Genomic DNA, 12121 nt, shown 5'->3' on the forward strand with positions numbered 1-12121 from the left:
ACAGAAGGGCACATGAGACAATATGACACACATTCAAGATCCAAGCTTTCCATCTGGTTGAGAACATTGGTTTGATCCTCTGCCTCAAAATTCAGGCTACTTCACTCCTCAGGTGGGCTACAATGTCCGAATAGACTAGTGGTTGAAACAATTTTTTTTCTAGCCATCCATTTGTTTTGCGTGTCAGGCCTCCTAAGTAGTGAAATGGCCCGATTTTTAGGCCAGAAGATTTTAACAGTGTCACCCAAATGATGGAAGCTCTGATCAGGCACACACTTGCCGTATGCCATGTGGATCTGCCCATGGATGGGCTTAAATAAACCTTCAAATGCAAAGACATCCACAGAATGATGAAACAAATGCAAAAATGACACGTACACTTCTATGAAACTTAAAAGAGGTGTGAGAGAAAAGCACAATCCAAATATATCACTTATCGTATGAAAATTCCATGAATCCATACAGTCCATTGCAAGAGGTGATTGCAAATAGAAAGTTCACACTAATTTATGCATGCTTATGTACAGGTGTTCACCAATATATTCCACGAACTTACAGATGCACAGTCATTCTGAACTTTGCAAGTCAGGAACATGAGGTTGGAGTTGAGTTCGACACCATGAAAAAAGGGATAGAGATGCCACAGAATCACTTTCCAGTTCACGTTTCTAAATAAATGGACATTCACGTGATGAGTGCAAAGAAAGGGCCATCTTTTTTTACTGCCTCAAAGAAAATTTTATTGTGCTGGAAAAAAAAAAAAAAATACAAAGCACATGCACATGCATGAAATACCAAAAGGGTTATAGTAGATTATAAATTTAACATGCATTACATTTCTTAAGAAAAGAATGGGTGATATCAAATTTCAAAATTTTGCATTCCTTCAGTAAAAATGAGGAATATGTCCCATATTGTACTGGGAATTGGGCAAAGGCTTTGCTTCATAAGTGAGGAATTTGGGAAGAAACCGAAAAAAATGAGAATGGGTCACCCTTTTGAGTGAAAAAAGAATTAGTAGGTAAACACCCTTCACTCCAGAGTTACATAACTCAACACCCAACGGAGTCCACGTCATTTCTTTCTCTTTTTTTCATGTAGGTGTGCAAAACGGGTATACTTAGAGATTAATGAATGCCTGCTTTTTTAGGAGACCGGACACAGAATGCATGTGTTTGTCATATGTAGGTGTGAAGGTAGAAGTAGAAGCACAGAAAGCCCAAATGACATCATCTAAAAGACTGTGATCAATGCTCATTCTACACCAAGAAGCTTAAAACTGCAGTTTTCAAGTTGAAAGGCGAGTGCATCTGTTACCCATAGAACTCCCAACACTATCAAATCCATACATGGTTTAAAAAATCATCTGATGTGACTATGTATCGTCTGATTCAACCTAGTCATATCTGTTTCAGTCCAAAAGGGATACAAGTCACCAGACTGAAACAGGACCAAAACTGATCAAAGCAGACCAATATAGAACACTATGGGGCAGGAACCAGTTTCGGTTCCCTAGCAAGTCTCAACCTGGATCACTATTTAAATCCATGGATCCATAGAAATTGTCGCCATATAAGCCAATACAAGCCAAGATGCACAAAAAGGATCATGTTCTCGCTTTTCATTTATTCCCACATTTTCCTCTTCTTTTTGCATATTCTCTTCAATCCAAGCATAGAGGAAGCCTAGAACCCATTTTTGGATAGATCCATGCATATTTTGGAGATCAAAACACAATCATCATCATAATTGTAGCCATCATCATCTAAGCCTCGCCCCAACTGATTGGGGTTGGCCACAAGAATTCTGTTCTGCCATCCACTCTATCAAGCCCGTATCTTCTGTTAAACCACAGTCATCCCATTACATCCATCCTTGTCCTTCCAAGCATTCCCCTTGCCCTTTTAGAGCCTTCAACTTGAATGAACTCCCTCCTAACCAATGCAGTTCTTGGTCTCTGTTGCAAATGGCTGAACCATCTAGTCCATTTCCCTCATCTTATTAGCTATTGGTGATACTCCTAACTTGCCTCTAATGCATACATTTCTTAATCTATCCTTCCTCATCTTACCAATCATCCGTCTCAAGATTCCTTATTTTAGCTACAAGCATCCTACAAACATGTTGTTCCTTAACTACCAACATTTTATCCCATAAAGAATGGAAAAATACAAGGTTATTTTTTTTAAAGATAAATAAAGTCAAAACACAAGATTCGAGCAGATGCGATGAATTAAAACAGCCTGGTCCACCAGCTAAGGAAATAAGTAAACCTTTACTTCTCTATATTGTTTTTTCTTTTTCTTTCTTTTGGGATAATAATAAGTAATTCACTTCATCTTCTTTTTGTCTTTTTCCTTCTTTTGGCTGTATTCAACATAATGGGCCATCATCCAGCAAATAATACTTGATTTTTGTGTTCAACTAGGACCTATTTGGCTGATTTTCCAAGCTTTCCACATTCTTATCCTTTCTTCTCAATTTAACAATTATAATCATGCATGTTATAATTGATTTCTTACCAAAGAATGATCCAATACATCATAAAATACATGTCAAACATACAAATAAACGACATTCGTGTTTCCAATGTTTTTCCTTTTTAATGACACCCATATTTTTATAGGGGCAAAAAAAACCATGCCAACATGATCCAGTATACCCCACCTCATATGGTTTTGGAGCCCAGCTGATACTCCCACCAAAACCAATTTTTGGAACCCTGATGCATGCAAGCATGCGAGTGTGTGGGAAAAGGATCCAGTGCAAAACTGTAACTTCTAAGCGGAAGACTCAATCTTATTACACTTAGCGCGCACATTCAAGATCCGCTATTTGTCTCCTAGACCCTGCAATTTTTAACAGGTAATACTATTGGATCCTACCATCGTTGGCCATATGCTAAATTTATGCCAATCAGTCAATTAGAACCCTAACTCCTTGATTATAACCAGCCTATGTAATATACTATTAGATAGTGCTTGCTTGTAATAAGCCTATATAATATTCTATTGCATTGTGCACGTTTGTGCTCTCGTTGCCGTTCCCAGCCCAGATAAAGGAGGTTTGTGTCAGGTTGGCAGCCAAAGTTGAACTCATTTTTTTTGGAAGATTGAATTTATTAAGGGGAGACAAAGGCAACCTGAAAAAAACAAAACAAAACAAGAAGCAAAAGCCAAACAAAAAGAGGAAAAGAACCATACAACTTGAACAAAACCCACTAAAACAGCTGAAAAAGAAAGGAAACAAAGCCTAGAACCATATAACTCGAAACAGGGACATCCCAAGAGAAAGGAAAGGGGGCAGAAGCTCAGATGGACCAGCAGGCGGGAAGGCATTGAACTGTCATCAATGTTGAGTGGAATTGCGGAACAGGATTTATGCAGCAGAACTCCCAGCAAAACAAACGAGTTCATATCATTTTGGGGCCCAGCTGATACTCCCAACAAAATCGATTTCAGAACTCTGATGCATGCTTGTGCATGTGTAGGAAAAGGATCCAATGCTAAACCCTAAGTGCAAGACTCAATCTCAGTACACTTTGACCATTTGTCTCCTGGTCCCTACATTTTTAAGAGTTCAGACTATCTGGTTCTACCATTGTTAGCCATATGCTAAATTTACACTAGTCAAACTATTATTTATAGCCCTAACTCATTAATTGTAATCAGCCTATTTAATAGACTATTAGATAGTGCTTGATTGTGATAAACCTATATAAGTCTATTACATTGCATCCATGGGAGTTATGTGCTCTCATTGCCAGTCCCAACCTCGGATAAAGGAAGGTTGCATCAAGTTGGTAGCCAGTATCAAACTTACACCATAACTCACATCATGAATCCAAGAAATATGACATTCCAAACGTAGAGTGGCATGGAGGAACAGGATTCATGTAGCCAACCCCAATTAGGTGGTATAAGGCTTAGATGATGATGAGATGTATAGCCCTCAAGTGGACACTCACCCTTTGAATGTTGACTGTTGGTTCGACTCTTTACCAGTAACCCAATTCTAGTCCAAAATGTACAATCAATGGCTGTGATTACCTGATTGAAGGGATTATTGCAATACACTCAACCGACTAGAGGGGCCAGCATATCAACAGTATGGATCGCATGCACATTTGTATGTACGGAGATTAAGTGCTGATAACTAATTTAGATATTAGCAATTTAGCATTTAGCATCATATTACAGATACTTCCTCAAAATTGCCAGTCAGTGTCTAAGTGTGTGCATGTAAGCAATGAACAAATACACCCCCAACCAACACTGTACCATCCACCCCAGCACATATGCCAACATGTCACATGCGTACAACATATCCATGCAAATGGCAGGACCCACCACGCATATTGGTGGGAACAAAAAATATGTCAGTCCAATCATAAGGCGAGCTGTTCGTGTGATGACGACCATCAGCAAGTCTTATGCAAATTATCCAATATTTTCATAAGGGTGCCCTGCCAACCTGATGATTGGACCAACATGACTTTGTGCCAGGTGATCTACACGGTGCAGCACACTTTTTGGGTTCTCCCTATGGCCTTAAAGCAACCGCCACTTCCGGGAATCATTTTCATATTTGTTTTTCTGAATTCCATTATGATGGCCATTTGGCAGTTATATCTTCATAACAATAACTTATTGCTTTGATAAAATCAAAAGATGCACCATCCTTTCAACCATTATAAACGGCAAAAGATTCTATTGTCAACAACATTGATTAATTGATTTCACCTTACATTCTAATTTGAGGGCTCATATGGTGCATGACCCATATTTTAGCACAATATACATGGGTCTTCAGTTCTGAAATGAGTGGACCAGTGATTCGGTGATCCAGGCCATTGATTTGTTGTGTCCCACCATGGATGGAGTATGCCTTAAAATTCTCCTCAGCAGGAGAATCTTGACCTTTCAAGTGTAGCCTGCAGGTAGATGGTTAAGAAGAGATACAACAATTGTCCACATTCAACTGAAAAAGAAAAAAGAAGCCCTAATATTGATTGCCAGGATCTTCCAATATGGATGGAATATGCCTTAAGATTCTCCTCAGTAGGACTCGTCAGGCCAATGTTTGGAATTCCAAGCCATGTATAATTCACTTGTTAGAATGAAACCCCATGCATGCTATGTGAAGGTTCAGGCAATGTATTGTATATTTTCTCCTCTGATGACCTATGCATGTGTCGTGTCTTTGCATGGCACACGCGGGTTTTCAATTCTGACAAGTGAGGCCCATCGTCCAATAACTGAGACCACTGTTCTGTGCTGTCCGTCGTGGATGGACAGGCCTCAAAAATAATACTTAACCAGATCAGAACATCTTGGTTGCCAATCTTGAAACTTCTTAGTTGAATGTACAGCATTGTTGTATTCCTCTTCTCAACTGTCTATTTGTCAACCACAAGTCGAAAGGAAAAATTCTCCAAACTAGGAGATATTTTGGGCCATGGTCATAGCAGACCAATGGTTGTTATTCTTGGCAAAAAAAAGTAGGCTGCAGGACCCTCTTTATTTTTTTTGGAAAGTTAATGTGTCATGTATTCCACATATACCGAATCCTAGTAAAAATCATGAATTATGAGAGTAATGCCACGGCAACTCGCTCGGGGCAATTCACCAAAGCGATTTTCCCTCCTATGTCAGCATGTGTACTCACCTCCTCACATTTAATTGGCCTGACACCCCATGCAACAAAATCCCCAGGGGGGCCAACATGATGTGTATATGAAATCTTCTCTATCCATTTGTTGTTCAGCTCATTTTAGGACATCATCCCAAAAATCAGGCCAATCCAACACTCAAGTGGACCACAGCAAAGATAACGATGGGAATGTAACACATACCATTGAAACCTTCTTTGCCCCACCGAAGCTTTGGATCAGGCTGGTATTTGAATGTTCCCTTCATCCTGGATGTCCTTGCCTTATGAACGAGTTAGATGTCACGTAAACATTACAGTATGACCCATGAAGGTTTCAACAGTAGGCATCCCTATTCCCACAGTTCCATAAGGCACGGCCCACTTCTGTTTTATCTCAACCTAACTTTTTTACTCATGTCCTAATGTGATGATGCAACTAGATCAAGGAATAAACTAATTGCAGTGAAGTTCAGCACACTAGATTGAAAGTTCGAATCACATGAGAAACTATGCAATGACAATGAGCAAGGTCAGATCACCACTCCCCCCTCAAGGCCTCAACATAATTCCATAGAGAAACAAGAGAACTTGCTCAAAGAAAATATCATTCGATTGTCTTATTCTTTAGGGCCTATCTCTAGCATAATCTAAGGGCTGGTTTGGCAATGTGGATTTGAACTCCCGTGTAATCGAGTTGATTTTAGTCTGTACTGAATTGAATGAATTTGAAATCAGAGCTGATGCAATCGTCCTGCATCCCACACGTGCACGCTCTGCACGTGTGTACAAGAAAAGGACCACCTTCCTTTTCTAACCATCCTCACTTTCCATTTTTTTAAATTTTCTAGATTAGGAAATCTGCTCACTTTCATATCTTTATTTTTAGGCAGGGAATAATCTTAAACATTTTCTTATCCAAGTATCTTCTTATTTTAGAAAGCTTTGTTACTTAGGTGCTTTCCTATTTCATAGATCCTTACTTTAGATATTTTTTTAAATATAGAAAGCTTTGTTACTTAGGAGCTTTCCTATTTCATAGATTTTTAGATTTCATATCTTTTATTACAGATTGTAAGGTTGATTATAAATAGGACTTCTGTCCTGTGGAATAAGACAACTTCATCAATATTCTCTTTATGAAATTTTCTTCTTTTCTCTATGGTGGCTGTTGAAGGGAGGGAAAGTGATCTCTAGTTCTAGACTAGAGGATTGTTGAGCTTGCTCACAGTCTTGCATCTCTAGCATCCGGCTAGAGGATTGTTGGATCTTTTCCACAATCTCTTTATCTTCTTATTGATTTATTTGGTTTGTTTTTCGGGTTTGCATTAAATTGATATCAGAGCAAGTTCTGCTCTTGGGAAAATTAGAAGCTTTTTTTTTCTATCCCAATCTGACCTTCCATCCTTCCCCTTCATCCATCCGTCATCTTTCTCTTTTCTTTCCTCTTTTTTTTTTCTTGTCCCATCTCAAAAATCACCAAACCCTAACTCAAAAGAGAGAGAGAGAGAGAGAGAGAGAGAGAGAGAAGAAGAAGAAGAAGAAGAAATTTTTATTTGCTTGCCAAAGCCCGTTGTCTTATGCGCCGCACTAGAGGAGGGATGACTTACAATCCTAAGATGGCCACACAACCTCAAGAAGAAACTGTCACAACCCTGCAACAAGTGGTCGATTTGCTAACAAAACGGATGGATGACCTAGAGGCCCGTTCCATAGCCAGAATGAATGCTTTAGAGAGATGTATTGTTATTCTCGAAAACACAAGCAATGGAATCAATCCAAACCACCAAACATCTATAGATGACCCTGATGGAGAATTGGAGTCCGGAAGTGTTGACTCAAGGCATCCTGCTCGGGATGGTAACTTCCAAAACGAAGAATGGAGCCTGGTTACGGGGCCCAGCAACATCGCTATGCGCAACCAAGAGCCAGAGGGATGAACAACTTCCGACAGGATTATCCAATTTATCCCGAAGGAGGGAGGAATATTCACACTTCAGATCCTGCCAAGTATATCAAGATTGATATTCCAGATTACGATGGTAATTTGGATCCCAAAGTGTTCAATGACTAGCTAAAGTCGACGGAGCGATATTTTCGTTGGTACGATATGGAAGAAGTTGTCAAGTTGCGTTTCGCTACCTTGAAACTTAAAGATGCAGCTCAAGACTGGTGGTACGCCATCGAAGAAAATCTACAACGATGCAACCTTCCTCCCGTAAGCAATTGGGAGGAAATGAAAGCAAGAATGAAGCGAAGGTTCCTGCCGCTAGATTACGAGACGACCTCTTTTCAAGAGCTCCTCATGCTTCGACAAGACAATTTGACCGTGGAAGAGTACACACAACATTATTATGACTTAGTCATTCAATGCTGCTTAACAGAAACGGGAAGACAACAAGTGACGCATTATTGTAATGGGCTACGGTTCGATATTCACAGAGAGTTGGTAACTGTTCGGCTCAACAGCGTAGATGAGGCGTATCAAATGGCCCAAAAAGTGCAAGACTAGAAGCTGATGATAAGGCACGGTAACCTTCAAGGCGGGAGTTATGCATCCACTCGTTCCACTACTAGTGGCTCCACTTTGCGCCCACAACCATTCGTGCCTCGCACTAACTTACCTCGAGATTACAAAATCGGTCAGAACTCCGCCCAACCTGCTTCCAATCCTCTTCCTCAAAATGATGATACCAATGGGAAAGTCTGTTGTTGTAACGCAAGGGAGGTCGACTAACAATTGCTTTAAGTGTGGTGGTCGTGGACATTACATGACTGAGTGTCCCTCTCGCATCTCCAATTTTATGAGACAGAAGACTTCATTGCAGGCCAAGCGAAAGATGAACACACAAATGATCCAGAAGATGATGAGCATGTACTTGAGGAAGGCCTCGATGGCCTAAATGAAAACAAGTTATCATTAGTGGTCAGAAGGATTTTGACAGCACCAAAGGAGGAGGCCCAAGAAGACTGGTTGCGAACGAATATTTTCCATACACGAGTTTCGTGTGGTGGAAAGGCTGTCAAGGTCATTATTGACAGAGGCAGCAGCATGAACGTGGTCTCACAAAGCATAGTAGACAAGTTGAAAATGAGACCTCAAACGCATCCCAAGCCATACAAGATCGCATGGGTGAATGACACGTTCATCCCTGTGACTAAGAGGTGCTTAGTCAACTTCTCTCTGGGTCGTTATGTAGAATCGCTTTGGTGCGACATCATTCCAATGAAGGTCACACTTATATTATTGGGGCGCCCATGGATATATGACAGGGATGTAACTCACAAGGGTCACAAGAACACATATAGCTTTATATACAAACGAAAGCCCATTACTCTTAACCCTATGAAGGATGATGACCTTGAAGAGGCAAAGTCGGCTTCCACAGTATTGAGCATTGCCCAATTCATGGAGGAGAGTCGTGAACGTGGAATCATGTATGCTCTGGTAGGATGCAAGATCGATCTAGTTGATAATGTTGTTGTTCAACCACCCGAGATTCTGGACATTCTGTCCCAATTTTAGGATTTGATCCCTGATGAACTACCAAGTGAGCTTCCACCCATGCGCAATATTCAGCATGCTATTGATCTGGTACCTGGAGCGCCATTACCAAATCTTCCAGCATATCGAATAAACCCGACAGAGCATGCAGAGCTTCGTCGACAAGTGGAAGAATTATTAACAAAGGGGTTCATTCGTGATAGTCTCAGCCCGTGCGTTGTGCCAGTGTTGTTGACACCAAAGAAGGATGGCAATTGGCGAATGTGTGTTGACAATCGCGCCATCAATAGGATAACAATAAAGTACTGTTTTCCCATTCCGCACGTGGATGATATGCTGGACATGTTAGCAAATGCTACAATTTTTCGAAGATTGATTTGCGAAGCGAGTACCATCAAATAAGAATTCGTCCTGGCGATGAATGGAAAACTGCTTTCAAGACAAATGATGGATTGTATGAATGGCTAGTTATGCCATTCGGCTTGACGAACGCACCTAGCACATTCATGCGGGTGATGACGCAAATTCTACGGCCATTCATTGGCAAATTTGTCGTCGTATACTTCGATGACATCCTCATTTATAGCCATTCACAAGAAGATCATTTGGACCATCTTCGCCAAGTGATGAGAGTACTGCGCCATGAGAAACTCTACATCAATTTGAAGAAGTGTACCTTCATGAGTTCTAACGTGGTCTTTCTCGGGTTCGTCGTTTCTGCAGAGGGCGTAAAGACTGATTTAGAAAAGATAAGGGCTATTGTTGAATGGTCTACTCCCGTAAACATTCATGAGGTTCGTAGTTTTCATGGGCTTGCGACATTTTATCGAAGGTTTATTCGGAACTTCAATTCCATCATGGCACCAATTATTGAATGTATGAAGTCCAATCCATTTGAGTGGACTAAAGCAACAACAAAGGCATTTCAAGAAATCAAGCAAAAAATGACAGAGGCTCCAGTTCTTAGACTTCCTGATTTCGAAAAAGTATTTGAAGTTGCCTGTGACGCATCGCACGTAGGCATAGGAGGTGTTCTTAGCCAAGAAGGGCATCCGGTGGCCTTTTTCAGTAAGAAGTTCAATGCAGCATGAGAGAAGTATTCTACTTACGACGTGGAGTTTTATGCTATTGTACAAGCTATGAAGCATTGGCGTCATTACCTCATTCATCGAGAGTTTGTGCTCTATTCTGATCACGAGGCATTACGTTACTTGAATTCTCAGAAGAAGTTGAGTGCTAGGCATGCTAGGTGGAGCACTTACCTTCAAGAGTTCACTTTCAACCTCAAACATCGCGCCAGTATTGAAAATAAGATAGCAGATGCCCTCAACCGAAAGTCGCACCTTTTGTCTACCTTATCAGTTCAGTTTCCGTTGTTAGATTTGAAGAACTTAAACAGGACTATGCCACAGATGATGATTTTGGAAAGGTATTTTCAACAATCATTTCCAATGCAGGCACCGAGTACCCAAGGTGATGGGGACATCACGCGCATACACGCACGCACGCACGCCGCCCCTACGCAAGTACGGAAGGAGAGGGAGGACCCCACCGTCGATCTGCCTCGATGACGACATCCAGAGAAGGTCTCCTAGTTAGAAGACGGAATTTTGGCTCATTAGAGTGAGCCTGATAATCAAGTAAAACCCATCATGGGATCTCATAATCGGGGCCCACTAGTCGGATTAATTTCATATTTTAGATTTTGAATATTTTTATTATTTAGAACATCATGAATGTTTTAGAATTTTTGTTTGGTTTTTATTTTAGTTTACTTCATCACCAAGTAATAGGTTGCGCACATGGCGCGAGTTTTGGGGTATAGGGTTTTTTTATAAATAGGCACCCCCTGTAGTTCTTTTGATTCATTGAAGTTGAATAAAAATTCCTGCGTAGTTTTTCTGCTCTCTGAGTTTCTGAGTTGTAAAAAAATTAAAGTGTGAAGCCCTCGCTTTTCGAAGGGCTAAGATTAAAGTGGGTGCAAAGTCCTCCCTTTTTGAAGGGTTAACAACCGTGGTGCGAAGCCACGTTTATCTCATCTGCCCCTCCATCTTATTTCATCCCTCCCACAACCATCTTCGCACCCAATCCATTTGTTTTGTAGTTGTTCATCCCTCCACAACCAGTTTTCAAAATCTGACCCTACAGGAGGATTGAAACTTCGACGGAGCACCACGCACCACGCCCAGACCACAGCCCGGATCGACGTGAAATTTGAAGGTCTTACAGCCCCAGCCTGGCCGACCAAGGCCAAGAAGTTGATTTGGGAAGGCGGGCCTTCATCACACGTGCGGCCAGCCCATCTGCGCACGGGAGTCACCCCCGGGGCACCATCTGCACGCGAAAGCTATTTTTGGGTCAGGTTTTTCTCTTGTTTTCCTATTTTCATCCCTAATTTTATAAACCCTAACCCTAGATTGACCTAAATCCCCAATTTCTATTTCTTTTTTCACCCTAGGGTTCCTTGATTTGAAATTCGTGAATTCCTTAGATCAGGGATTGATTGTCATGCATGTGTGGATGATTTCTATTTCCCTTTAAGTATTGTTTGGTTCATAATTTTTATTGATCCAGCCCTAACGTGTGTAGGCCTAGACCCACATAGATTCCCCTTAATTGAATATTTGGACTTTTGTGTGGGATGTGGAATTTGTGTAATTGTTTATGAACTATGTAATCTTAAATCTGAAATCTTACACATCATATCTGAATTTCATATCCTGCATCACAAGGTATATCTTGCACGATGGGTACTTATTCTTTGACATGAGGGTGTGTCTTCCTAAGAGTTCCTTGCGAGAGCTTGTAATACAAAAGCTTCATTCAGGGGGCCTAGGTGGTCACTTTGGTATCGATAAAACGACAGCTCTGGTTGAAGATCGTTTTTACTGGCCAGGTTTAAAGAAAGACATTGGGATCGTTGTTCGTCAATGTCGAGCATGTCATCTTGGTAAAGGTAGCAAGCAG

The 12121-nt window shown here is 40.9% G+C and overlaps 1 protein-coding gene across 2 annotated transcripts in view; it reads right to left on the minus strand.

Moving 5' to 3' along the window:
- The window catches only part of LOC131220870 (uncharacterized), a 29107-nt gene that overhangs the window by 13796 nt on the left and 3190 nt on the right, over positions 1–12121 (minus strand). The window lies entirely within an intron of this gene.

This window comes from Magnolia sinica, chromosome 12 (assembly GCF_029962835.1).
Source record: "Magnolia sinica isolate HGM2019 chromosome 12, MsV1, whole genome shotgun sequence".
NCBI classification, from domain to species: Eukaryota; Viridiplantae; Streptophyta; class Magnoliopsida; order Magnoliales; family Magnoliaceae; genus Magnolia; species Magnolia sinica.